The sequence below is a fragment of the Dasypus novemcinctus genome, chromosome 21 (genome assembly GCF_030445035.2).
Source record: "Dasypus novemcinctus isolate mDasNov1 chromosome 21, mDasNov1.1.hap2, whole genome shotgun sequence".
NCBI lineage: Eukaryota > Metazoa > Chordata > Mammalia > Cingulata > Dasypodidae > Dasypus > Dasypus novemcinctus.
In genome coordinates, this window is record NC_080693.1 from 77435312 (window position 1) to 77463095 (window position 27784).

Here is a 27784-nt window from a genome sequence, read left to right on the forward strand (position 1 = left end):
GCAAGTCAGCACCCTCCGGCTCACCCTTTTCTCTCCTCTGCACACCTGCCAAAGCCTCCCAGCTTCTCCTCCAACCCCCACGTCTCGCTGCGAGTAACCCCCTACCCCACTCCAGTTCTGACGGTCCCAGACCCGGGCCTCCAGCCCAAGCAAAGGTGCTGAAGGAGAGAAAAGCCGACTCACTACGGTGCCCTCTCAAGCCCCCACTCCACTTCCATCAGCCCCTGCTGCTGTGCTGCTCCGCGGCTCCACTCCTGCAGTCACTTCCTGCTTCCCTCCCGGCACACGTGTCTCTCCAGCCACTAGGCCCCTCCCCGCCCTGCTGCGACAGGCAAATCCCGCCTGAAGAATAAACTTTCTGGTTCACAGTCTTCTGCAGACTCGGGAAGGAACAGATCGGGCGGGCGGAACTGAGAGCCCTGAGGCCCAGCAAGCACGTTCTGCCTCAGAGCACCTTTGCAGCTTTATGGGAAGCCCGGGACACAGAGGGAAAGCATGCTTTGTAAAAGTCCTGAGATTATTTATGTCCCTGCTCTTTTGTCCAGTGCCCTGACTGAGCAACAGAGCAGAATGTATTTGGGATCCCCCAGCATCAGCATCATTCTCTAGATCAGTAGCCCCCAAACGATCACGTGCATCAGAATCACCCAGGGGGCTTGTTAAAGCCACATGCGGACACCCCCAGAGGCTCCGATTCTATAAGGCTTTATTGGTAACAAGGAAATGCTGGTGATGACACTGGACCTGGGACACTCCTTGAGAACTGCCGTTCAAAGTCAAGGGATTTGCTCCCCAAAGTGTCTACAAAAGGACCAGAGGGAGGGACTGCCGGATTTACCCAAAATCCAAACACACGAAAACTGGGATGCCCAGTTAAATTTGCATTTCAGATGAAAAAAATGTTTTAGTGTGTGTCCCATGAAGTATTTGGTACATACTTACACTAAAAACGTATTTGTTGTTCATCTGAAACGCGAATTTAACTGGCTGTCCTGTATTTTATCTGATAATAACCCAACCAAAGGGTAGCCTGGGCAGGAAAACTGTCTGTGGTCACAGTGGCCATTGACCAGAGGGTCCAGTAAGAATAAGTCTCTTTCGTCCAGCATAAGTCACCCTTTCACACTTAGGAGGGCATCAGGTACCAAGCACTATGTCAGGAAGAGAGGGCAGCATGGGAGTAGAGGGTGTCTGAGCCTTCAAGAGACCCCCAGACCAGCGAGGAAGTCAGACAAGCCCTTTCCATTCCAGTAGCAACATGTGATGGCTACAGAGAAGCAGCGCCCACAAAGCGTGGCCCCCACACACCCCTCCAGAGCGTGTTCCATCTCCCTGCACACCGAGAGCCTTGCATTAGTCTGCTGTCTTGCATTTGCTTCAGAATATTATGGGTGGGGAAGGAAGCTTCGGGTAGAGATAAAAACCAGATTGGCCGTGAGTTGCAATTTGTTGACTCTAGGGGATGGGTATACAGGAGATCGTTAAATACTGCCCTCTATTTTTGTATAGGTTTAAAATCTTCCACAATTAAAAGATAACAAAACTTTCTAAAACCATGAACAAAAATGCCTCTCCTGCCCAACCCGCTCTCTCCCTCCCTCCTCGCTGCTGTTGTGGGGGGTTCAGCCCCCCGAGGTCTCACTCAGATCAAGGCACTCATCTCCTTCCCCTCCACCCCTCTAGTCCATGAGCATTGCCACGGTTAACCTGCCCAAAGCATGGCACTTCACTACCCTGCTCAAAACCACCAATGGCTCCCTTTTGGCGCAATGTTCAAACTCCTCAGCCTGGAATTCAAGGTTTGCCATGAGATCGTTCCAACTAAACTTTCTTGTGTTTGTCTCTCAGTGTTCTCCTCCATGTGCCCGCTGGCACTATCCCCCGTCACAGACTTTCATCTCTCTCTCCCACCCCATACCACCACTTGGACCATTTCGACTGCCGTCCTTTGCCTCCCAGCTTCCCAAGTCCAAATCCCAGCACCCGTTCAAGGGTTAGTCTTAATGCAATCTCTTCCAGCACCCCCACTCTAACCTCATATGACCTTCCACCCCACCCTACCCCTGCTAAAAATGGGGTCTCTGTCCTCTGAGGTCCCACTTCCCTTTCTCCAGATTCTATGGCCCTTGTCCCTTTCCAGCTCTTACCCTAGGATCCCATCTCATGTTGTACTCAGTGCACAGACCCAGCGTCCAATCCAGCTCCTGGTGGAATCCCCCAGCTTGGCCAGCATAGGCCTCACATTACAACTTGAACTTAGGATGTGTGCATACTTGATGTGGGCGGAGGGGCAGGGGGGACAAAGTGGCAAAGTGGAGTGGGGAGGAGGCAATGGACAGCTGCAGAGTGCCACGGTACCTTGACATTATCATCTCATTTAAAACTCACAACAACCTTGAGGGGCAGGTATTATTGTCCCCATTTTGCAGATAAGGAAGTTGAGGTTCTGGAAAGTTCTGTAGCGGCCCCACGTCAACTGTTAGCAACAGGGCAGTGTGGGAAACCAAACCCAGCTGCCTCCAGAGAGAGACACTCCAGAGAAGCGCCAGACATTCAGGGCTCCTAGACTGAGGCTCGGGGCCAGCCTGTAAACCAGACAGGGACCCTAAAGCGGGAAGGCCAAGCTACCATTCCCCATCTTTCCCAGGAAACCCCATTTATAACACACACATACACACCGCCTCCCCAAACAACCCCCTTACAGTAAGACGTGCCAGTGTTGGCAAGAAGAAATTGCTGTTTCCTTAAAGCTAAATAAGACTCTTACATCCCATCCTGGGACCAGCCCAAACTGCAACCTCCATAAATTAGGAAAGGGGGTTCCTGAACAAAGGATGGCTAATAAAAAGGCCCTGGGGTGTTCTGCGGGCAGCAAACACTGCTTCCCAAGTGTCAAAAGTCATAAAACAGTTTCTCATAATTGGTGGCAAAGGAGTCGTTGGCAGGACCCGCCCCCAGCACTGTGGCTTGATCTGGCTAAATGCCCTCCTTCTCCCCTTGGAGGTGTAGCCAGGGTGGCCACAGAAGGCTTAGGGAAGGAGGAGGAGAGATGGTAGGTGAGCAGAAAGTGGTCCAGCGGCGGGTCTCTCCTCCTCGCCTTTGCTTCCATCTCTCTCTCTCTCTCCACGTTCCCCTCTGAGTTCTTGTTTTACTTAAGAGGGAATGCAGCAATTCAGCATAAGTTTTGACATCCAACAACCTTTTGCACAGCTGTATCCCCATGGCACAGAGTAGAACTTCAATATTTATTAGAATAAGCTGAGCAGATACAAAAGTGATGTCTGTTGGCTCACACTTTACATATTAAATATCTACCTCACTTAGTATGTGAAAAATAATATTCGTATACTGGGTCAGATTGTCGCAGCTATTTCCATAGTAACCTTATAGCGTAATCCAGTGGTTCAGGGGGAGTTCAGCAACATCTGGAAACATTTTTGGTTGTCACAGCTTTGGGAGGGGAAGAGATGCTACTGGCACCTACTGGGTAGAGGCCGGGGAGGTGCTAAATGTCCTGCAATGCTCAGGGACAGCCGCCTGTAAAATGTATAGGGTTCCTGTTGGGAATGGTGAAAATGTTTTGTTGTTTGCTTTTGGGTTTTGGTTTGTTTGTTTGTTTGTTTGAGGAGGTACTTGGGATTGAACCCAGGACTTCATACTTGGAAAGCAGGTGCTCAACCACTGAGCTACTCCTGTCCCCCATGATGAAAATGTTTTGGTAATGGATGGTGGTGATGGTAGCACAACATTGTGAACATAATTAACAGCACTGAAATATATATCTGAATGTGATTAAAGGAGGCAATGTCAGATTGTATATTAGGTAACAGAATAAAAATATGTATTTTTAAAATCCATGTAACTATACTACACAGTGAACCCTGTGTATATAGTTAATAGTACAAATATAAAAATGTGTTATCATCAATCACAACAAATGTTCCTAACTAAAAAGGTGCTAATAATAGTTTGGTATATGGGAATCCTGTATTTTATGCATGATTATTCTGTAAACTCACAATTTCTCTAATACAGAAAAAATATATATCCAGCCTAAAACATGGACAGAACCAAAATTGAGAAACCTTGGGTATAATCCCATAAAATAAATTTTCTCTGTATGAAGTGCTGATAAAAATCTCTCTTTAAAATTTAACCTTCACTGCAAGAAGCATACAGTCCTTATCAAGAGACTGTACTAGACACTTCGGGCATTGCACATCAATTGCATATTATAAATTAAGGTCTGTCTTTAGAGTCAGCTGCCTCTTTCCTTTGCTTCTTCTTCATAAAACACCCATGCCTTCTACCAGTGGGCAGTCTCTCCAGCTAGAAAGGGAAACCAACAGGAGGTAAACCCCTTTCCTTTGGTGGAGAGAGACACCACCGACCACATCTTCCAGTACAGAAAGCTCAGGGTCCCCAGCTGTGAGCTGCTCTTGTGGGATAGGTTGGGAGGGGGCCAGGTTACAACCAGGAAGCATATCAGTGCAATAAATTGTTGAAAGAGGCCTTAGAAGAAAAGGATCTGAATCTAATGTCTAGGAACTTGTGGTTTCTTTCGCATTCGAAAGTAATATTCATTTTTCACACCTAAATTTGAATTTTTTTCTTAAGGAAAACCCGCAAAATTGCATATGTTTGGACCCACAAAATCTGTGCTCTGGGTGAGTGTTTAGAGATTCAAGCAGGAACACAAATAGCTTTCAGTGGTCAGCAGACTGAAGGACCCCTCAAAGACATCTGCACCCTCATCTCCCAGAGCCTGGGAATACATTACCTTACTTGGTAGAAGAGTCTTTCCTGATGTGATTAAATGAAAGATCTTGAGATGGGGAGATTACCCCAGATTTTGCCCAATGTAATCACAAAGGTCCTTACAAGGGAAAAGAAAAAGGCAGGAGAGTTGGAGTGAAAAAAAGGGGGGAGGGGGGAATGGGAGCAGGGATCAAAATGATGCAACCACAAGCCAAGGAACGAGGGCAGCCTCTAGAAGCTGGAAAAGGCGAGGAAACAGATTCTCCCCTAGAGCTCCAAAAAGGAATGCAGCTCTGCGGGCACCTTGATTTTAGCCCTGTAACACTCGTGTCAGACTTCAGAGCTCCAGAACTGGAGGAGGAGAGATTTGTGTTCTCTTAAGCCACTAAGTTTATGGTCATTTGTTACACCAAAAATAGCTAACTAATATACTTCCTTTTGCCTGGAAGTATCTCATTTCACCAAAACCTTTCTCTAATAACTTGTGAACCCCCAGGACCCACAATGGTTTCTCGTCCGCTGTCATCACTGGGCAGGACCAGCTCCTTAGTTTGCAGGACTCAGTGCACAATGAAAATGGAGGGAGGGGGGGCTTTTTTTTTTTTTTCAAAAAGAAGGGGGAAAGTGCTGTTAAAAGGATTAAAATATCAAGTTTTATTCTTTCTTCCCTGTTTTCCCTCAGCGAACATGCAGGTTCCATGGTCCCATGGGACTTCACTTAGAAAACACAAGTTCAATGATAAAATTATTAAGACTCAGAGTGCCAAAAGCTGAGCAGTAAACTAAGTGCCCTGGGTGACCATGAAGGCTGCACGCCGGCAAAGCCAGCCCCATGCGGAGGTCCGGCTGGGGAAGGCCACAGGGTCAGAATTCAGACCTCGGGCCAGGCGGATTCAGCGGCAGGAGCCCAGAGGCTCAGGACAAGGAGTCAGGTGCAGGGACGGCCTGGATGGGGATAACACCCAGCGACTAGAGCCAAAGTCCTCCTCGGGCTCCAGCCAGATCCAAAGCAAGGTGACTCCAGCAAGGGAAGTGACAGACAACCCACAGGAGACTGCAGATAGGTAGTGGACACCCTGCCAGGGGCAGCCGGGCGCTGGGAGGGAGAAACTCCAATTCCCGGGGGGAATGAGGTACTAGGCAAATCAAATAAAATAAAAAGTAAAAAGCAGGGCCATCTCAGCCCTCAAAAATCAGTGTCTAGAGTCTCTGAGCCTTTCATGGGTCTTACAAAATGCTTAAGAATTGGAAAGAACAAAAACAAAACATAAGCCGCTCGGCGCCGCTGCGCTCTGCACCGGGGCGGGGCACAGGGGCTTCAGCTGGCCAGAGGCCGGGCCAGCCGGCCGCCGCAGTCCCGGGGTGGTGTGGCGGCCCCGCCGCCCTCACGCCGTGGCACAGCGGGCCGTACCCTGAGGGCAGGTCTGGCAGCAGTGTCCGGGCAGCTGGCGCGGCTGCCCGCAGGCCAGGGTTGGGCACTCGGGTTTGATGTTCCTGCAGCTGACCCTGCCCGGGCCCCGTGCGCGGCGACCCCACTGAGGCTGCTTGCGGAGAAGACGGGAAAGGGGAGTTCAGGACATCGACCCGCGAGACCAAGGGCGAGGTGGGGAGTGGGGCGGGGACGCGTTCCGGGACCAATGCAGGGCGGTCCAGCGGAGTCAACGCTCTGCGTGATGCTGGACAAGGTGCTGAGGGTCTCTATCTGAAAAATGGGGACAATAACAGTATCTACAGCAGGGCCGTAACAGCACCGGACACTTAGTGAACCATGAATAATAGTTAATACCTGAGACCTGAGGGGGGCGGTCCCCCTGCCCGCGCGTCTGTGGGGAGAAATATCCCAGCGCCTGCCGGTCCGTGGGCTCTCTGCTTTCTCCCTCAGCAGCTCCAGCGCACTCCGACGTCCCTGCACCCCAGCGCTCCCCCACCACCAAGGCAAAAAAAAAAAAAAAAAGCCAGTAGATATTTAAATTAATCAATGTTTAATTAACCCTGTTAATTGTTGACTTTTGTATTCATAAAAATTTAATTACTTTCAAAAATAATCTGAGGATTAGTTTTCTCACTCCAAAAGAACTCCTAAGTATGCATGATGATGGCCAAGAAATCACAGGCAATCACAAATTGAATCAGTTTAGAGCCAGATAATTTCAAAAGTAAAAATATGAAAGTCCTTCTGGTTACTTTATTGAGGAAAAGAAGGAATGAATGAGGAATGTGGAAGCGTTTTAATAAATATGGCACATACAGGATGAGACCTTAGAAAGCAGGAGTCCTTTACGGGTCTACAAAGATCCTAAACTGTCCCAGGGAAAGAGGAAAGAGCCAGGATTCCAAGAAACTTGATCCTTTCTCTGTGTGGGACTACAAACCAAACCCATTCCTGTGAGCTGAGCTCCATACAGAGCCGATGGTAGGGAAAGGATAGGAGTGGGTGAGCCCTCCCAGCGAGGAGGGTCTCCTGCTGTCACCCCTTCAAGGGCAGGGCCAGTGAGCCAGGAGCCCCACGAAGATGGGATGGTGGGGACGGGAACCTGGGAAAGGAATGAAGAATGCAGGACCTCCAGTGCAGAGGGGCAAAGGCAGGGGGTAGTCCCCAACTGTCTATAGCCAAAGAGGGGTGCCGAGCCCCAAGGCTCTCCAGTCCCATCAGGTCCTGCTGGGTGGGAACAAGGCCAGGTCTGGAAATAAGTAGCTGCAGTGGAAGGTCATCTAAGAAACTCTGCATTTCTATCATGGGGCAGGTGGAAGAGGCTGCTGCAGTTTCTCCAGGAGTTCTCCAGGAATGTTCCCGAGCAAAACGCTCACAGGCACAACCTGCCACAGGGAGGAAGGCACGCACTGGTAGCCCAGGGCCCAGACAACCCAGCATCCAGCCAGCGCTGCATCTCCTGCGCAGCCCACCTACTTTCTAAACGATCCTACTGGTTAATTTCCTCCCGGCCTTTCCACCTGCTGACCCAAAGTTCCAGTCTCCTTCAGGTTCCATCCCCTCCATTCCCACCCATGACAAACTGCTGGGGGGAACCTAACTCATCCTTAGACACACTGCTTTAAATATCACCCCCCCCAAAAAAAAAAACAACTTCTTTGGAGGGTGAATAAAAACAGTTAAATGCCTCCCAATCAAACAGCCCTCTCAGACACCCGGGTTCTTGTTCAGAAGAGTTGCCCTTTGCACCTGGGGGCTTGTGCAGTGCAGCCTCCATGTGGGTGTTAAGGGAGCTATTTGTCACATAAGCCATGGATGCACCTGGACGTGATGACCTGCCAGCCTCTTCTCCAGGGCAGCAGCAGGGGGTGGGGGGGGGGTTGACAATAAAGGAGGAAAACTGCAGGTATTTTACAAGATCTCAGAAAACTGCAGTTTTAACCCCGATTTTGCCAATAACTCGCTGGGTGGCTTTGGGCCAGTGGCTTTCCTTCTCTGTACCTGCAGAATGAAAGGCTCAAACCAGGTAACCGCTGAGGCCCCCTTCTAGGGTGAATGCCCTGAATCTCTGATTCCCATCACCTCAGCCAAACAGTGGCAGGTCACAGACTGGAAGAGGACAGCTGTGAGTCCAACTCAGAGGCTTCATCCCAGTTGGTTTAAGGATTTCCTTTGCATCCTTAATTAAACAAACAAACAGACCTTGAAAAGAGCATCTAAGGGGGGATTATCTTTTAACAAGGAGGCAGCCAGGCCTCCTAAGTCAGCTTTCACTCCTTTGCTTTGGGCCCGGGTTGCAGAGGGCTGAGGTCACCTGAGCTTCCCAACACCACAGAACTTAGGACTGAGATCTTTGACTCAGCCCCTCACTTTACAGATGGGGGCATGAGCCTGAACCCGGAGCTGCTTAGTGCCAGAGCCAGGGCAGGGTCCAAATTTCTCCCACCTTTCTCACACACGTGAGCCCCTAGTCATGCCCGCCTGCCAGGCTACCGTCACAAACTGTATGGCTCAACCACGAAAGTGATTATTGTAAGCCAGAGCATGGGGAAGTGGGTCCGAACACCAAAGCTAATCAAAACATCTCACAACTGGGGTGGAGGGGCGGGGGAGAAGGGGAGAGAAATAAATAAAATAAATCTTTAAAACAAACAAACAAACAAAAAGTCTCAGGTCCTTTGCAGATACATCTGCTAACAACTGACCTTTCTCTCATCTGTCTTAAAAAAGCACAGCCAAGGGATGTGAGTACTATAGTTATTTTCCCAATAAGACATCTACAATTATTTTGAAATAATATGCAATTGAGACTTGATACTGATTCACACTGGCCTTTTACCTAAAGTCATCATAACTGGTGAGGCTTTACAGTCAGGAAACGTCAGCATGGGCCTGCAACAAAGAATCATACAGATAGTAAGCTGTACACATAAAAGGCACTCCAAAAAACTCAAATTTTTGAATTAAATTGAACAATGGTGCCACACAAGTGGTCCTGCACCCTCTACTCTCTCCTGTGGAGTTGACCCCTAACTATGGTTTCCTGGAAACTTGCTTAGCAAAGCCACTCAAAATATAGGAGAGAGAAGATAAAATGTATTATCCTATTACCCAAAAAAAAGAATAGTTATTAAGGTACAGATCACAAATGCAGTGGGCTTTTATGCTGTTAGTCTAAATGATAAAGACCATAGCGGCACAGGAAATAGTTATGCTATTGTGTTTTGTGGAAAAAGCAATATACAAAAAGGGATGCCATGCATTATTACAATGGTAAAAACATGCAAGTAACAAAAGGCTGGAAGGGAATGCACACAAATTAAACTAGTTGGGGTGTTGGGAGATGTGGGGTAAGTTGTGTCCCCCCCTTCTCTAATGTTATGTTCCTTTTAGAATTTAAAACTATTTTGATAAGGTTTTTCAAAAGGTGAGTGCATTTAAAAAAACCTCATTGAACTTAAACAATAAAGCCTAAAAGTCAGTAGCGAAACCCAGTCAAACAACCAAAACTCTCAGTCCACAAAATACACTCTCTGCTTCTATGCAAAGCCACCTGCATTCTGCAAACACCCAGCTCTTTGGAAAGCCAGGTTGCCTTGAAAAGTCCCACCGTTTGTTTTAATCCGTTGTTTCCCAAGAATTTTATGCACCTCATTAGCTCTTCAATGGGCCAGCTGCAGGACGAGGTCTTCTCCGCCTGCAGAGAGCAGAGGCCGGGCAGGGCCCTTTCCCACGCACACATGCTCCTCCCGGCCCACACCAGGGACCACCTGTCACCACCAGGCAAGCCTGTCACTGCGGCTCACGTCATCTCCCTTCCAGGTTCACAGACAGATGGTGGGTGCAGCCTTGGCTCAGACAGAACATCTGTGCCCCAGGGCGCTCGCAGACCTGCAGGCTCCCACCTCCTCTCAGAACCCCTTCTCCGGCCATCCCAGATGCTCCCTAGACCCTCCCAAGGGCCTAGTTAGTGCCCAGGCCTGAGGCCCCTTCCCTTCTCCCCCCAGCCCTGGAAAAGCACAACGCCTGCAGGCCCCTGACACACACCCAGCCACCAGCCACCTGGCAGCCTTTAGAATCTTGTTGACTGAGGTCCTTGCTTCTGGGGTGAGAGGGTTATGCTGAGTTCTTCTAGAATCTTCTATAGCCAAGGCAGGGGGGCACCTTCTGGGTCATTTTAATACCCAAATTCATGTTGAATTCATTTTAGCAAGCATCCACGATCTGGTGTAGAACTAGCCTAAGAACTAGCCTCTTAGCAGCCTATTATTATTTCTCTAACCTCATCCCTCCCCCCCAAAATAGTTTGGGTTTCTTCAAACAAACTATATTAGGTAAGAATTAACTTGCTTCCCATTTTTTCATTCGTTAAAGACACACCGATGCATTTGCCAATCAGAGCTTAAGAGGAGCGTGAGACGCCAGGACCAGCCCAAAGCAAAGAAACTGGACTTTCACTTGCCTCCGCCTCGTTAGGGTTTTTGAAATATTAATAATTGATCATTATGATACCAGCCAATCCCTCCAAGCTCAGGTCGCCCAGGTTGGAGATCGTGGCTGCAGGGGCAAAGAACAAATGAAACACACAGCTCATGACTTCCAGAACAAGGAAAACAATAACATAAATATGTAAATGCAAGGCAGATATGTAAATGCAAGCCAGTTAATTAAGTAGCTCCCAACCCTCATCAGATGCTTTTCTAACACAGATACCAGTTAGGTTTCTCAACCTTAAAGGGAATTACAGTGAAAGTGTATTACCCCTCTGGTGAACATTTAAGGACACAGTCCTTAAATGTTTGTCAAATAAACGATCGGCGACCCTCGTTTTTAAAGACCATTAATCTTTACAGTGCGCATCCCAGGCAAGGTTTCTGGCACATGGTCGCGCACCAAGGGCCCAAACCCAAAGTTAATCGAAGTAAGTACAGGCGTTGCTCCCACAGGGTTTCTCAACCAAAGCAATATTGACATTTAGGGCTGGAAAAAGGCTGTTGCAGGGGCCTGTCCTATGCAGAACAGGACATGTAGCAGCACCCCTGGCCTCCACCCCCAGATGCCAGTAGCACCCCCTCTCAGCCGAGATGACCAAAACTGTCTCCAGACAGTGACAAATGTCCCCTGGGGGCACCGTGGCCCTTGGTTGAGAACTGCTGGCTTGGGCCTAGGCCTAGCGGTTCCCTCCAGGCTGGTAGAGACAGTTAACTAGGGAATTCAAAGAGGCACTCTGCAGCCCCTTCAATTTAGCCTCTCAGAAGCCCGGATGCCCCTCCCAGTCTGCGGTGGGTGCAAATCCCTGACAGCAGGGGCAGGTGCAGGCGCCCTCATCCTCCAGGCCTGAGTGCTGCAGGAAACCCTCAGGGCAGCCTCGAGGCTTGTATGAAACCCCTGGGAGTCATCCAGAAGAGAGGGGTCTGCAGCCACATCCCTGAAGGAGGCAGAGGAGGCCAAAGTGTGGTCCCAGCGCAGCAGCACTGAGTCATCTGCAAACTCACAAGTAATGCAAATTCTCAGACCCCCCAAGACCTGCTGACTCAGAAGCTCTGGGGTGGGATACCAGAAATCTGTGTCCCAATAATCCCTTTAGGATATTCTGATGTTTACTTAAACTGAGCAGCACTGCTCTGTATACGTGACTCAAATCTGCAAAGTGGGCTTAAATCAAGAGATGAACACCAATGGCTTAGTTCTTCTTCGGTCTCTTTTAAGAAATACTATGCCACCAATACTCTAGACATATTGGTATCTGGGGGACCATATCGCATTGAATATATGTACTACTTCTACTATTCTGACTTGAAAAGTTTGAGAAGCATTTGGTGTTTGAGGAGCATCAGACTCAAATACGAAGAAGTTTTAGGAAGCAACTCCTTTTCCAATTAATTCTATTTTATATATTCCTGTATATGTTATTCATAATATATATAGACATACCTATGTGCATATATTTATTTTCCTCTATATGTATGTATAATGTATATTAAAAATGAAGTCTTAAAGAGTTCCTTTATTATGTAAAAAGTAAAATCTCTAACTATAAAAAAGTGTTGGCATTTTGAGCAATGTGGTTTTTTGTGGGATTTTGTTTTGTTTTAGGAGGAACTAGGAATTGAACCCAGATGCTCAACCACTGAGCTATATCGACTCCCCAGTGAGAGTTGGCTTTTCATTTCTTTGTTTGATTTTACGAGGTGCCAGGGATCGAACCTGGGACCTCATACATGGGAAGCTATGTCTGCTCCCTTTTTTCTTTTTCAGTAAGACATAAAATAATCACGTGTCTTATGACAGATGGAGTCTTGGATTCAATAAAATGAGATATTCTTCTATCTAACTTCTCTTGGTCTAACCAAATTTTCTTGTATACAGTTTAAACCTTTTTCTTCAGCAAAGCAAGCCCTCAGTTAGTCACCATCTTCTACACAATTTTTTCCATGCTCAAGGATGATTAATGGGTCTTTCTTTGTTCAGCTTCATTTTTCTCCACTGGGCTCTTCCTATGCCCTCCGCATTACCTCCATTTCCAGGTCCTCTGGGCCTCATTGTGGCTTCCCTCTTAATTCTCTCCAATTAGTCTGTGTTCCTCTTCAATTACAGAATGCCTAAAATAGAGTGTCAAGGAAACTGCCAGTCTAAATAAGTTGGACATCTGGACCACAGCTGTGTGCTAGAAGCAGAGGGCTCCAGCCCCTGAAAATGAGCTGAGTTCGGGTATCTGTTAGGGCCTGAGAAGGAAAAACAAACTGCACTGTAGTTCTCAAGTAAGTAATGAAAGCAGGGTGGGTTATAAGCACATTGCTAGGTGATATTTAGATGCCATGGTCAGTCCTTCAACTGTTCAACCAGATTTCTCTCCTATCTCAGGTGCTGGTTTACCTCTTTGGGCTTGTGTGTCCTCTTGAGTCCCCACAGTGATCCTACAGGAATTGACTCAAGGCTAAAATAATTGCTTTATAGCCACATGGAGGTAGCAACCTAGAGGTGCACCTGTTTGTGCACATTTCACAGACTGCAGCAGGGGGCAGCCCACAGGCCTGGCCTCTTGAAACGAGCCCAGCCTGGAAAGAGAGGCCGCCCCTTCCTCTTTGGGCATCATAGAATTCATAGCCATAAATGCCTATATTAAAAAAGAAGAAAGAGCTAAATCAAAGCCCTAATTGCACACCTGGAGGAATTAGAAAAAGAACAACAAACTAACCCTAAAGGAAGTAGAAAGAAGGAAATAACAAAGATTAGAGCAGAACTTAAATAAAATTGAGAATAAGAAAGCACCAGAAAAAAAATACAAAACCAAAAGCTGGTTCTTCAAGATCAATAAAATTGACAAACCCTTAGCTAGACTAACAAAGAAAAAAGGAGAGAAGATGCAAATACATAAAATAAGAAACGAGGAAGGAGATATCACCACTGACCCCACAGAAATAAAGAGTATCATAAGAGGATACTTTGAAAAATTACATGCCCACAAGATGGATAATTTAGAGGACATGGACAAATTCCTAAAAACACACAAGCAACCTACACTGATGAAAGAAGAAATTAATGAACTCGACAGACCAATCACAAGAAACAAGATAGAATTAGTCATCAAAAACTTCCCAACCAAGAAGAGCCCAGAACCAGATGGCTTCTAAGTGAATTCCACCAAACATTCCAGAAAGAACTAACACCAATCTTGCTTAAACTCTTTCAAGAAATAGAAGTGGAGGGAGCATTGCCTAACTCATTCTATGATGCCAACATCATCCTAATAACAAAGGCATCACAGGAAAGGAAAACTATAGAACAATCTCTCTAATGAACCTAGATGCTAAAATCCTCAACAAAATACTTTCTAATTGTATTCAATGACACATCTCCTCCCCACCCTTCCCCTCCTCTCTCCTTCCTCTCTTCTCCTCTCCTCTCCTCCCCAATCCATGACCAAGAGGGTTTCATCCCTGGTATGCAAGGATGGTTCAACATAAGAAAACCAGTCAATGTAATACACTATATAAACTGATCGAAAGAAAAAAATCAAATGATCATCTCTATAGATGCAGAAAAAGCATTTGACAAAATATAACACCCTTTCCTGATAAAAACTACAAAAGACAGGAATAGAAGGAAACTTCTCCAACATGATAAAGAGTACATATGAAAACCCCACAGCTAACATCATAGTCAATGGAGAAGTCCTAAAACCTTTCCCTCTAAGATCAGGAACAAAACAAGGATGCCCACTTTTACTGCTCCTATTTAACATTGTGTTAGAAGCACTTGCTTGAGCACTTAGACAATAAAAAGATAAAGAAGGCATCCAAATTAGAAAGGAAGAAGTAAAAATTTCACTATTTGCAGATGACATGATCCTATACATAGAAAGCCCTGAGAAATCTACAACAAAAGTTCTAGAGCTTATAAATGAGTTCAGTAAAGTTGCAGGCTATAAAATCAATGTGAAAAATCAGTAGCATTTCTGTACACCAATAATGAGTAATCTAAGGGGGAAATCAAGAAAAAAATCCCATTTACAATACCAACTAAAAGAATCAAATACCTACGAATAAATTTAACTAAAGCTGTAAATTACTTAAATGCAGAAAACTACACAACACTTTTAAAGGAAATCAAAGAAGACTTAAATAAATGGAAGACTATTCCCTGTTCATGGGTAGGATGGCTAAACATCTCTATCCTACCCAAACTGATCTACAGATTTAACGCAATCCCAATAAAAATCACTACAGCATTTTTCACTGAATTGGAAAAACTATGAAAAGTATTTGGAAGGGCAAGAGACCCCAAATAGCCAAATATATATTGAAAAAGAAAAATGAATGTGAAGGAATCACACTGTCTGATTTTAAAACATACTACAAAGCTATAATGGTCAAAACTGCATGGTATTGGCACCACAATGATAGACCTATTGATCAATGGAACTGATTTGAGAGTTCTGATATAGATCCTCAAATATACAGTCAACTGATATTCAACAAGGTGGCCAAGCCACCCAACTGGGAGAGAACGGCCTCTTCAACAAATGGTGCTTGGAGAACTGGATATCCATACCAAAAAGAATGAGATAGGAACACCATCTCACACCTTATACAAAAATTAACTTGAGATGGATCAAAGATTTAAATATAAGAGCCAAGACCATAAAGACCTTGGGAGATAATATAGGGAAGCATCTACAGGATCTTGTAATAGGAAATGGTTTCATGAATTTCACACCCAAAGCACAAGCAAAGAAAGAAAAAAATAGATAAATGGGACCTCCTCAAAATTAAAAACTTTTGCACCTCAAAGGAGTTTGTCAAGAAAGTGAAAAGGCAGCCTACTCAATGGGAGAAAATATTTGGTAACCATGTATCTGATAGAGGCCTAACATCCTGCATATATAAAGAAATCCTACACCTCAAAAATAAAAAGACAGCCCATTTTAAAAATGGACAAGTGATTTGAATAGACATTTCTCCAAAGAAGAAATACATATGGCTAAAAAGTACATGAAGAGATGCTCAACATCACTAGCTATTACGGAAATGCAAATCAAAACTACAATGAGAGAAGCAGTCTTGGCTCAATGGATAGAGCATCCGCCTACCACATGGGAGGTCTGCGGTTCAAACCCTGGGCCTCCTTGACCCGTGTGGAGCTGGCCCACATGCAGTGCTGATGCACACAAGGAGTGCTGTGCCACGCGGGGGTATCCCTGAGTAAGAGAGCCCCACACGCAAGGAGTGCGCCCCATAAGGAGAGCCGCCCAAAGTAAAAGAAAGTGCAGCCTGCCCAGGAGTGGCACTGCAAACACGGAGAGCTGATGTAGCAAGATGATGCAACAAAAAGAGACACGGTTTCCCTGTGCCGCTGAAAAGAATGGAAGCGAACACAAAAGAACACACAGCAACTGGGCACAGAGAACAGACAACTAGGGGTGGGGGGAAGGGGAGAGAAATAAATCTTAAAAACAGCAACTACAATGAGATATCATCTTACACCCGTTAGACTGGTGGCTATTTAAAAAACAAAGGACTTCAAGTGTTGGAGAGGATGTGGCAGAATGGGAACCCTCATCCACTGCTGGTGGGAATGTAGAATGGTGCAGCTATTGTGGAGGACAGTACGGCTGTTCCTCAGAAAACTAACTGTAGAACTGCCGTATGATCCAGCAATTCCACTGCTGGGTATATACCCAGAAGAACTGAAAGCAAGGACACAAACAGACATTACATATGCACACCAATGTTCATAGCGGTATTATTCACTATTGCCAAAAGTTGAAATCAACCCAAATGCCCTTTAACAGATGAATGGATAAACAAATTGTGGTATATACATAGACTGGAATATTACTCAACTTTAAGAAGGAGCACAGTATTAACACATGGGATAACATGGATGAATCTTGAGGACCTTATGTTGAGTGAAGCAAGCCGAGGCACTGAAGGACAAATATTACATGATCTCACTGATATGAATTAAGCAAATTGAGCAGACTCACAGAACTAGAGTCTGGAAGATAGGTTTACAGGAAATAGAAAGGAAGAAGGCTGTGAGCTAATGCCCATATGGGCAAAATCTGTGATAAGGTGGAAGTGTGTAGCTATGCAGTAGAGGGGCATGACAGTGGTGCAGTGATACTATTGGGTTAGGCAGTACAGGTATGTCAGGGGCTAGGGTACGGAGGGGGATTGGGTTGTTCATGGAAATGGAGGGAGGGTTGGGAGAGGGAGCAGGTGAACACTGGGGATTGGTGGGTATGTGGTTGAAACTACAATGTTGGGGATGTTCTTTTGGCAATAGGGGAAGGTAGGGTTACTGGTTTAGGGTTTTGGATGGGGCAGGCTTCTAGGGACTATATGAGTGTTCATCTTGACACGGTATTTATCAGTGTGTGGAGACCCACATAATGAGTGGGAAGGTGTTGAACTCCCATTCTGGGGAGGCCCACTATGTTTCCAAATAGAGAGGAGGGAGTCTGTCGAGAACATGGGTGGTGCCCAGTAGGGGAGGTCAGACAACTGTGCCAAGCCCTAAGTGTTGTTGCAAGTAACTATGAATCTGGTCCTGCAAAGAGTAAAGCCTGATGGTTGCCATGAGTCCCAAGGAAAGGGGGAAGGAGGAACAGAATAGCTGGAACAAGTAGCATTTTGGGGGCAATGGAAGTGTTCCACATGATCTTGCAATGATGGATATAGACAATATTAAGTTTCATTAAAATTTATAAAAGCGTATGGTCCAAAATATAAACCATAATGTAAACCATTGACCATGGTTGATAGCTATGTTTCAATATCTGTACATCAATTGTAACAAATGTAGCATCCACATATAAAATGTTATTAATAAGGGAAGGGGGAAAAGGGTGAGGAAGTTGGATATATGGGAGTCCACTATATTCTGTACATGACTTTGCTGTGACCTAAAACTTCTTTGAAGACAAAATGAAAAAAGAAAGACACTAGTGGAATAAATGGAAGGAAATGTCACTGTACATACAGGACAACAGATCTTACAGTGATGAAAGGCAAAATGTCAAAAAAAATTTTTTCATTTTTTTATTCCAAATTTTTGTATTGTTTGTATTTTTAAAATTTTATTATTTTTAAAACTGTCATTATTATTTCAGTTTCTCATTATTTGCATTTGGCTATTTTATTGGCTTCATTTTTGAAGAAGTTTTGGATCACAGAAGGGTTACAACTGTGGCAAGGGAGGACGATTCGTGTGGGATGTCAATGATGGGGGATACATGGGAGGAGGTTCACCTGGGCATACATATAAGACATATAAATGTGTTCAAATGTTCATGGGGCATTGTCACAGTGTGTGGCGATTCACACAATAACTGAAAGAATATTGAATTCCCATCCTGGGGAGCTCTGCCACATTCTCTAATGGAACAGCAAGAATCCCCCAAATACAGAGGCAATGGTTAGTGAAGGAGGATGGTCCATTGACAGGCCCTTGATATTGATGACTGTGCTTATGAACTTTTGCTCTTCAAATTTAGCCTAGTATTATAGGGTGCCTAAGTGTTACCTCCTGAGAGCCTCCTTGTTGTTCAAATATGTCCTCGTTCTAAGATGAATTTAGCATATAAATGTAATAACTTCCCCACAGTGTGGGACATGACTCCCAGGGATGAGCCTCCCTGGCACCAAGAGATTAGCAATGCAACTGGAAAAAGACATTGCCCAAAAGGTGAAGACAAATGAGTTTATATGGCTAAGAGACTTCAAAGTGAGTCAGGAGTTCAATCCAGAGGTTACGCTTATACATGTCTCAGTGGGATCTCATGGAAATGCCAAATTAGACACTACCTCAAACACTGGGCTCCTGAGAGCTCTGTAGACACCCAGGCACTATGGTCAGGGCAGGTACTTCATGAGTTTGGTGCCTTGCCAGTGGGCCTTACTTTGGGGATTGTGCTACCCAGTGTGACAGAATTGGACTCAGTTGTGGTTTCCGTACACATGGCTCTTCTGTCCCTTCTATTTGAACCTTTAGTTGTTCCTGGAGTTAGTAAGTATATGCCCAAGAGACTTGAACCTTTGAGATGTCCATGTGCCAAATGGGCCCTGAGCCTCAAAGGAGTTGCAACACCTATTCTCTAATTCATTGGACTAGCTCATGACAATGAATGAGGTGATGATGGACAATCACCATACTAAAGAACTGAGAGAGTCTACAACTGCAAGCAAGAGAGTCCCATCAATCAGCCATATGGAACCGAAACCCCCTCTCAATTAGAGGTGGAATGGGCATCACCATCTCAGAATCCTCATGATTGGAAAACGAACTATGAACTAGAGTGGACTTACTGGTATTTTACTATAGAATTATTGTGACTCTAGCAGTGGAAGGACTTGTATCATTGATTTGGCGGCATTGATTTGGTGGCCACCGGAGGTTCTGAGGTCAGGGAGAGGGAAAAGAGGTGAATACAGGGGCATTTTCAGGACTTGGGAATTGTCCTGAATGACATTGCAACAACAGATACAGGCCATTATATATCTTACCATAACCTACAGAATTGTGTGGGAGAGAATATAAACTACAATGTAAACTATAATCCATGCTTAGTGGCAATGCTCCCAGAATGTGTTAAAAAATTGCAATGAATGTACCACGCTAATAAGGATGTTGTTAATGTGGGTAAATGTGGGCAGTATGAGGAGCAGGGCATATGGGAATCCCCTATATTTTTTATGTTAACATTTATGTAATCTAAATATCTTTTTTAAAAATTTTTAAAATAAATGTGAGTATTAAATAAGAAAAAAAAAGATTACCATGAGTCTGTATGTAATATTACAATAGAATAAATTCGTAATTTTCAGATCCAAATAAAAAGAAGACAGTTGCAACCAAAGGAGCCCTAAGTATTGCAGCAAACCAGCCGCAGAACATTATAGACTTTGGGGAAAAAGCATGACCTGCTGAGACCTTGATATTGGGTTTCTAGCCTTAAAATCATGAGACAATAAATAAACACTTATTGTTTAAGCCAAAAAAAAAAGTAAAAGTCTTTTCCAACTCCACCAACAGAAGTAACCCCTATTAACAGTTTGGCATATTTCTTTCCAAAATGATTTTTATGACTATACAAATACATGTACTTGTACATATACACATATACACATAAATCTATATACATATATATAATTATAAATCGTATATATGCATGTGTATTTACTAATATAAATCTATAGGCATATGTATTAGTCAGCCAAAGGGATGCTCATGCAAAATACCAGAAGTTGGTTGGTTTTATAAAGGGTATTTATTTGGGGTAGGAGCCTACAGATACCAGGTCATAAAGCATAAATTACTTCCCTCACCAAAGTCTATTTTCATGTGTTAGAGCAAGATGGCTGCCGAGAGTTCAGTCTTCCTGGGTTCCTCTAGGCTCAACTCCTCTGTTTTCTCCACAAGGTCAGCTGTAGACTATGAGGTTCTCTAGGCTTTGACTCTCTCCACAAGGTCAGCTATAGACTATCAGGCAAACGGCTCTGTCTCTCTCCCTGGGGCTCCAGCTTAAGACTTCAGCATCAAACTCAACATCAAAACTCCAACATTAAAAGCCCCCAATTCTGTCCTTCGCTATGCCTTTTAACTGTGAGTCCCCACCCACGAAAGAGTGGGAACTCAACGCCCTACTGGCACAAGAGTTTTACCTGATTACTTAATCAAGTAAACCTCTGAATCCAACATAATCTAATATGCCCAGAGGAAAGGATCAGTTTACAAACATAATCCAAGATTTCTTTTTGGAATTCATCAATAATATCAAACTGCTACAGCATATTTATGTGATATATAATTATATTAATTATACAATTATTAAATTATATTATTATATAATATCTCTCATTCTGCAACTAGTTTTTTTTTTCCTTTTACTGATATATCATAGACATGGTCCCAAGCCAGTGCATACAACTCTACCTCCTCCTTCCTTTTGGGTGCCACACAGCACCCATTATGCAGTTATGCTGTATTTAAACTGACCAGTCCCTCCCGAAGGACATTTCACTTGTTGCTAACTTCCACTAGTATACACAAGGCTATAATGACATTCTTGTGAGTATATCTTTTTTTTTTAAAGATTTATTTATTTATTTATTTATTTCTCTCCCCTTCCCACCCCCCCACCCCCGCCCCAGTTGTCTGTTCTCTGTGTCTATTTGCTGCATCGTCTTCTTTGTCCGCTTCTATTGTTGTCAGCAGCACAGGAATCTGTGTTTCTTTTCTTGCACCATCTTGTTGTGTCAGCACTTTGTGTGCGTGGGGCCATTCCTAGGCGGGCTGCACTTTCTTTTGCACTTGGCAGTTCCCCTTACAGGGATATCTTTACACGTTGACATGGATATTTCTACAGGATCCATTTCTGGAAATACATTCTGGGTCATAGAGTATGTGCATTTTTAATTTTGATCGATACTGTCAAATCACATTTCAGAAAGGGTTCTCCAAATTTTGTTATCATCATCAATGAGTACAAATTCTTTTTTTTTTTCAAATTTATAGGCACTGTGGCCCCTCGTTGATATCTTCCCCCACCATTGAAGGCCCCACTTAACAGTGCCAGTGTACCTGTTGTTTCTTCAGAGATGCAGATGGTCTAATAGTCGAGAGTGTAAGCCCTGCCGTCTCTAGTTCATCTATAAAATGGGAGAACTCAGAGAGTTGATAAGGCAGGAATGGTACGTATAAAGAACGTGGTACAATAGATGTGGAATGGACACAACCAATCCAAGGTCCACAGAGAAAATGTGGCATTGGTGTGGGAAAAGTGGCCATGGTGGCTGATGAGTGCGGGGAATGGGAGGAAGAGATGAGATGTGGAGGCGTTTTCGGGACTTGGAGTTGTTCTGGGTGGTGCTTCAGGAATAATTATCGGACATTGTAGATCCTCCCAGGGCCCACTGGATGGAACGTGGGAGAGTATGGGCTATAATGTGGACCACTGACCATGAGGTGCAGCAATGCCCAGAGATATACTTACCAAATGCAATGGCTATGTCATAATGATGGGAGAGAGTGTTGCTGTGAGGGGGGAGTGGTGGGGAGGGGGTGGTGGGGTTGAATGGGACCTTATATTTTTTGAATGTAATATTTTTACAAAATGAATTTAAAAAATTAAAAGATAAAAAAAAAGAATTTGGTATAGAACTTTGGCCTCGCTTCTTAAACTTAAGCTAGTCTTTGGGATTTCACAGTACCTATGCAAGCTACCTCTCTCCCTCTCAACTCCTCCAACCACCAATTTCACTTCAGTTCTGCCACCAAGGCTTTGCCTTCCTGCTCAGTTTCGCTTGCCTTTTTTTGCCATTTTTTTAACAAATCAATTTTTATTGATACATATTAATAAAGCATACAGTTCATCCAAAGCATAAAATCAATAGTATTTGGTATAATCACATAGTTAAGCATTCATCGCTTCAATCATCAAAGCATTTTCATTACTTCAGTAATAATAATAATAATAGACCAAAAAAAAACAAGAAACTTCTTCACCTCTCAATCTCTCTATGCTTCCCCTGCTGTACATAGCTGCTACTTCTGGCTATTCTTGCTCAATTACTTATTTACTTATTAAGTAGTTTTATTGATATATATTCATATACCATACAATCTGTCCAAAGTGTATAATCAATGGCTTTCAGTTTAATCACAATGTTGTTCAGTCATCACTATAAAAATTTTTAGAACAATTCAATTACTCCTAAAAGGAAAACTCCACACTCCTTAGGAGTCCTTCCCCAGCCCTACATAACCACTAGTCTAACTTCATCTTTATAAATTGATTTATATTTACATTTAATATCAGCAGAACCATACAATATATAGTACTTTGTGTCTAGTTTCTTTCACTTAGCATAATTTTTGTCTGCTATTAACATCTAGTGGTATTAACACATATTTGTTCAATTTCAAAGAAAAACAATCTTATTTATGCAATTTTACCCATATTCATATTTCCCATGTGGTTTTGTTGTGCTTTACAGTTTCATGTTACATTTTTTAGCTTTCTTTTAGTAATATACATGACCTTAGACTTTCCCTTTAAACTTCTTTCATACCCACATAATAGTACTGCTAGGTACAGACATTATGTTGGGCTTTCACATTTTCCATTCATGTCTAAAGATTAACACACATCCTTTTTACCAATTCTGCACAAGTTAACCCTCAGCTTTCCATTTGCTAACCTATTCTATTTTCTGGTGACTGATATTCAAGTTATTAACTCCATGAGTTCATACAATATATTTAGTTCTTAGTAGTGCAATCATACAGTACTTGTCCTTTTGTATCTGGCTTGCTTCACTCAACATAATGTCCTCCAGGTTCATCCATGTTGTCATATGCTTTATGACTTTATTTCTTCTTATAGCTGCACAATATTCCATCATGTGAATGCACCACAGTTTGCTTATCCATTCATTACTTGGTTGAAACAACCTGGGTTGTTTCCATCTTTTGGCAATCATGAATAATGCCACTATGAATATCTGTGGTCAGATGTCTGTTTGTGTCACTGCTCTCAGATCTGTTGGGTATATACCCAGTAGAGGTATTGACGGGTCACATGGCAAACCTATATTCAACTTCTTTAGGAATTGCCAAACAGTCCTCCACAGTGGTGGTACCATTATACATTCCCACCAACAGTGAATAAGTGTTCCTATCTCTCCACAACCTCTCCAACACTTGTATTTCTCTTTTGAGTAGTGGTCAATCTAATAGGTGTAAAATGATATCTCATTGTAGTTTTGATTTGCATTTCCCTAATCATTAGTGATGTTGAACATTTTTCAATGTTTTTTTTTTTTGCTATTTGTATTTCTTTTTTGGATAAGTGTCTATTCAAGTCTTTTGCCCATTTTTTAATTGGTCATTTGTCTTTTTATTAAATTGTAGCATCTCTTTATGTATCATGGATATTAAACCTTTATCAGATATATCATTTCCAAATATTTTCTCTTATTGAGTTGGCTGCCTTTTCACCCTTTTGACAAAGTCCTGTGTGATGCAAAAGTGTTTAATTTTGAGGAGGTCCCATTTACCTATTTTTTCTTTTGTTGCACGTGCTTTGGATATAAGGTCCAAGAAACCACCACCTATCACAAGGTCTTTAAGATGTTTCCCTACATTTTCTCTTCATAGTTTCATGGCCCTGGCTTTTTTTTTTTATTTTATTTTTTTAATATTACGTTCAAAAAATATGAGGTCCCCATATACCCCCTACCCCCTGGTCCTGGCTTTTATATTTACGTCTTTGATCCATTTTGAGTCGATTCTTGTATAGGGAGTGAGGCAGGGATCCTCTTTCATTCTTTTGGTTATGGATAGCTAAGTACCATTCTGTCCAGTTATTCTATCTAAGACTGTTTTGTCCCATTTACACAGACTTAGTAGGTTTGTCAAAAACCATTGGGCAGTAGAGGTGAAGGCTTATTTCTGGACTTTCAATTCTATTCCACTCATCTGTGTGTCTATCTTTATGCCAATACCATGCTGTTTTGACCCCTGTAGCTTTGCAGTATGTTTCAAGATCAGGTATTGAAATACCTCCCACATCACTCTTCTTTTTCAGAATGCTTTTGACTATTCACATGCATTTCCCTTTCTAAATGAATTTGGTAATTGCCTTTTCTATTTCTGTAAAGTAGGCTGTTGGAATTTTGATTGGTATTGCATTGAATCTATAAATCATTTTGGGTAGGATTGACATCTTCACAATATTTAGTCTTTCAATCTATGAATATAGAATGTCTTTCCATTTGTTTAGTCTTTGTTGATTTCTTTTAACATCGTTTTGTAGTTTTCTGCATATAGGTCCTCTATTTCTTTGGTTAGATTGATTCCTAGATATTTGAGTTTTTTGTTGCTGTTGTAAATGGATTTTTCCCCTGATTTATTCCTCAGATTGTTCAGTACTACTGTACAGAAACATTACTGATTTTTGCATGTTGATCTTTCATCCTGCCACTTAGCTGGACTTGTTTATTAGCTCAAGTAGCTTTGTAGAAGACATTTCAGAATTTTCTAAATATATGATCATGTCATCTGTAAATAGTGACAGTTTTACTTCCTCTTTACCTATTTGGATGCCTTTTATTTATTTTTTCCTTGTCTAGTTGATCTACCTAAAAATTCTAGCACAATGCTTAATAACAATGGTGACAGTGGGCATCTTTGTCTTGTTCCTGATCTTAGAGAGAAAGTTTTCAACCTTTCCCCATTAAGTATGATGTTGGTTGTGGGTTTTTCATATATGCCTTTTATCATATTGAGGAATTTTCCTTCTATTCCTATCTTTTGAAATGCTTTTTGTCAAATGCCTTTTCTTCATTGATCGAGATCATTGTGGGTTTTTTCCCTTCAATTTATTAATGTGGTATATTACATTAGTTGATTTTCTTATGTTGAACCAGCCTTTCAAACCAGGAAAAAATCCCACTTGGTTGTGATGAAAAGTCTTTTGATATGCTTTTGGATTCTACTTGCAAGTATTTTGTTTAGAATTTTTGCATCTATGTTCATTAGAGAATTGGTCTGTAATTTTCTTTTCTTTTGGTGTCTTTATTTGGCTTCAGTATTAGGGTGATGTTCGCTTCATAAAATGTGTTGGATAATTTTCCCTCCTCTTCAATTTTTTGGAAGAGTTTAAACAGGATTGATGTTAATTCTTCTTGAAATGCTTGGTAGAATTCACCAGTGAAGCCATCCAGTCCTGGACTTTTCTTCATTGGGAGGTTTTTGATGACTGATTCAATCTCTATTTAAAGAGTTTGGTTTGTTAAATTCTTATACTTCTTGAAGCATCAGGGTAGGCTGTTGGTGCATTTCTAGGAATTTGTCCATTTCATCTAGGTTGTCCTCTGAGTTAGTATATGTTTCTCATAATATCCTTTTATGATCCTTTTTATTCCTTTGGGGTGAGTTGTAACTTCACCTCTTTCAGTTCTGAATTTATTCATTTGCATCTTCTCTTTTTTCTTTGTTAGTTTAGCTAGGGGGGTATCAATTTTATTGATCTCAAAGAATCAGCTTTTGGTTTTGTTGATTTTCGGTTCTCATTTTCATTTACTTCAACTCTAATCTTTATTCTTTCTTTCCTTCTACTTGCTTTGGGAGTGGTTTGCTATTCTCTTTCTAGTTTCTCCAGTCATTCTGTTAGAGCTTTGATTTTAGCTCTTTCTTCTTTTTTTTTTTTTTTAATTTCTCTCTCCCACCACCAGTTGTCTGCTCTCTGTGTCCATTCGCTATGTGTTCTTCTGCAACCACTTCTATCCATATCAGTGGCACTGGGAATCTGTGTTTCTTTTTGTTGCATCATCTTGTTGTGTCAGCTCTCCATGTGTACAACTCCACTCCTGGGCAGGCTGCACTTTCTTTTGCGCTGGGAAGCTCTCCTTATGGGGCACACTCCTTGAGCATGGGGCTCCGCTACGCGGGGGATACCCCTGTGTGGCACAGCACTCCTTGCGCACATCAGCACTGTGCACGGGCCAGCTCCACATGGGTCAAGAAGGCCCAGGGTTTGAATTGCAGACCTCCTGTGTGGTAGGCAGATGCTCTATCCATTAGGCCAAGTCCACTTCCCCTCTTTCTTCATTTTTAATAGAGGATTTTAAGGCTAAAACTTTCCCTCTTAGGACTTCCTTCACAGTATCTCATAAGTTTTGGTAAGTTGGGTTCTCCTTTTCATTCATCTCAATATATTTACTAATTTCACTTACAATTATCTTCTTTGACCCATTGATAATTTAGGAATGTGTCATTCAGCCTCTACACATTTGTGAATTTACCTCTTTCCTGTCTATTATTGATTTCCAATTTCATTCCATTATGACCTGAGAAGGTGCTTTGTATAGTTTCAGTCTTTTAAATTTATTGAGACTTGCATTGTGACCTTACATGTGGTCTATCCAGGAAAAAGATCTATGAGCACTTAAGAAGAATGTATAGCCCACTGAGTTTGGGTACAACATTCTGTATATGTCTGTTAGGTCTGACTTGTTTATCATATTGTTCAAGTTCTCTGTTTCCTGGTTGATCTTCTGTCTAGTTGTTCTATCTAATGATGTGAGTAGTGTGCTGAAGTCTCCAATGATTAGTGTAGAGATGTCTGTTTCTCCACTCAGTTTTGCCAAGATTTGCCTCATGCATTTTGGGGCACCCTGGTTAGCTACATAGATATTTCTGACTGTTTTTTCTTCCTAGTGGATTGTCCTTTTTATTAATATATAATGGCCTTCCATATCCCTTATAATTTTTTTGCATGTAAAGTCTGTTTTGTACAATAATAGTATAGCTACCCCTGCTCTTCTTTTGGTTACTGTTTGCATGGAATATCTTTATCCAACCTTTCACATTCGGTCGGTTTGTATCCCTGGGTCTAAGGTGAGTCTCTTGTAGGCAGCATATGGTGGCTTATTTTTTTTATCCATCTGTCAGCCTGTATCTTTTGATTGGGGAGTGCAATCCATTCACATTCAATCATATTACTGTAAATGCATTATTTATTTCTATCATTTTATTCTTTGGTTTTCATAGATCAGACCTTATTTTTGTCTTTTTATTCCTTTAGTTATCCTTTCTGCTATTCTCTCATCTAGATTCTCTTCCAAGCCTTTCTCTCTTGTCTTTTTCTTTCAGGCTCTAAGGCTTCCTTTAATATTTCCTGCAAAGATGGATTCTTTTTAATGAACTCTTAGCTTCTGTTTGTTTGTCAATATTTTAAACTCATCTTCATAGTTGAAGGACAATTTTGCTGGATAAAGTATTCTTGGCTGGCAGTTTTTCTCTTTCAGTATCTTAATTGCATCATATTGCTGTCTTCTTGCCTGTATGGTTTCTGATGAGAAATTCACACTAAGTCTTACTGGGCAGCTGTTGTATATGATGGCTTGCTTCCTCCTCACTGCTCTCAGAATTTTTTCTTTATCTTTGATGTTTGACATTCAGAATAGTATATGTCTTGGAGTAGGTCTATTTAGATGTACTCTGATTGGGATATACTGTACTTCTTGGACATGTAGGTTCATTTCTTTCATGAGAGTTGGGAAATTTTCAACTATTATTTCCTCA

The 27784-nt window shown here is 42.7% G+C and overlaps 1 protein-coding gene across 3 annotated transcripts in view; it reads right to left on the bottom strand.

Annotated features, from left to right (window-relative positions):
- The window catches only part of SLC39A11 (solute carrier family 39 member 11), a 470492-nt gene that overhangs the window by 417875 nt on the left and 24833 nt on the right, over positions 1 to 27784 (bottom strand). The window contains exon 1 of one of the 3 annotated variants that reach the window (XM_004447471.4): positions 184 to 298. The exons of 1 other annotated variant lie outside the window; for it this stretch is intronic. The gene's annotated coding sequence lies outside the window, so the exon portion shown is untranslated. Of the gene's footprint in view, positions 1 to 183; positions 299 to 27784 lie in introns of those variants that run through there. One more of the 3 variants, XM_004447472.4, reaches the window with a different exon arrangement.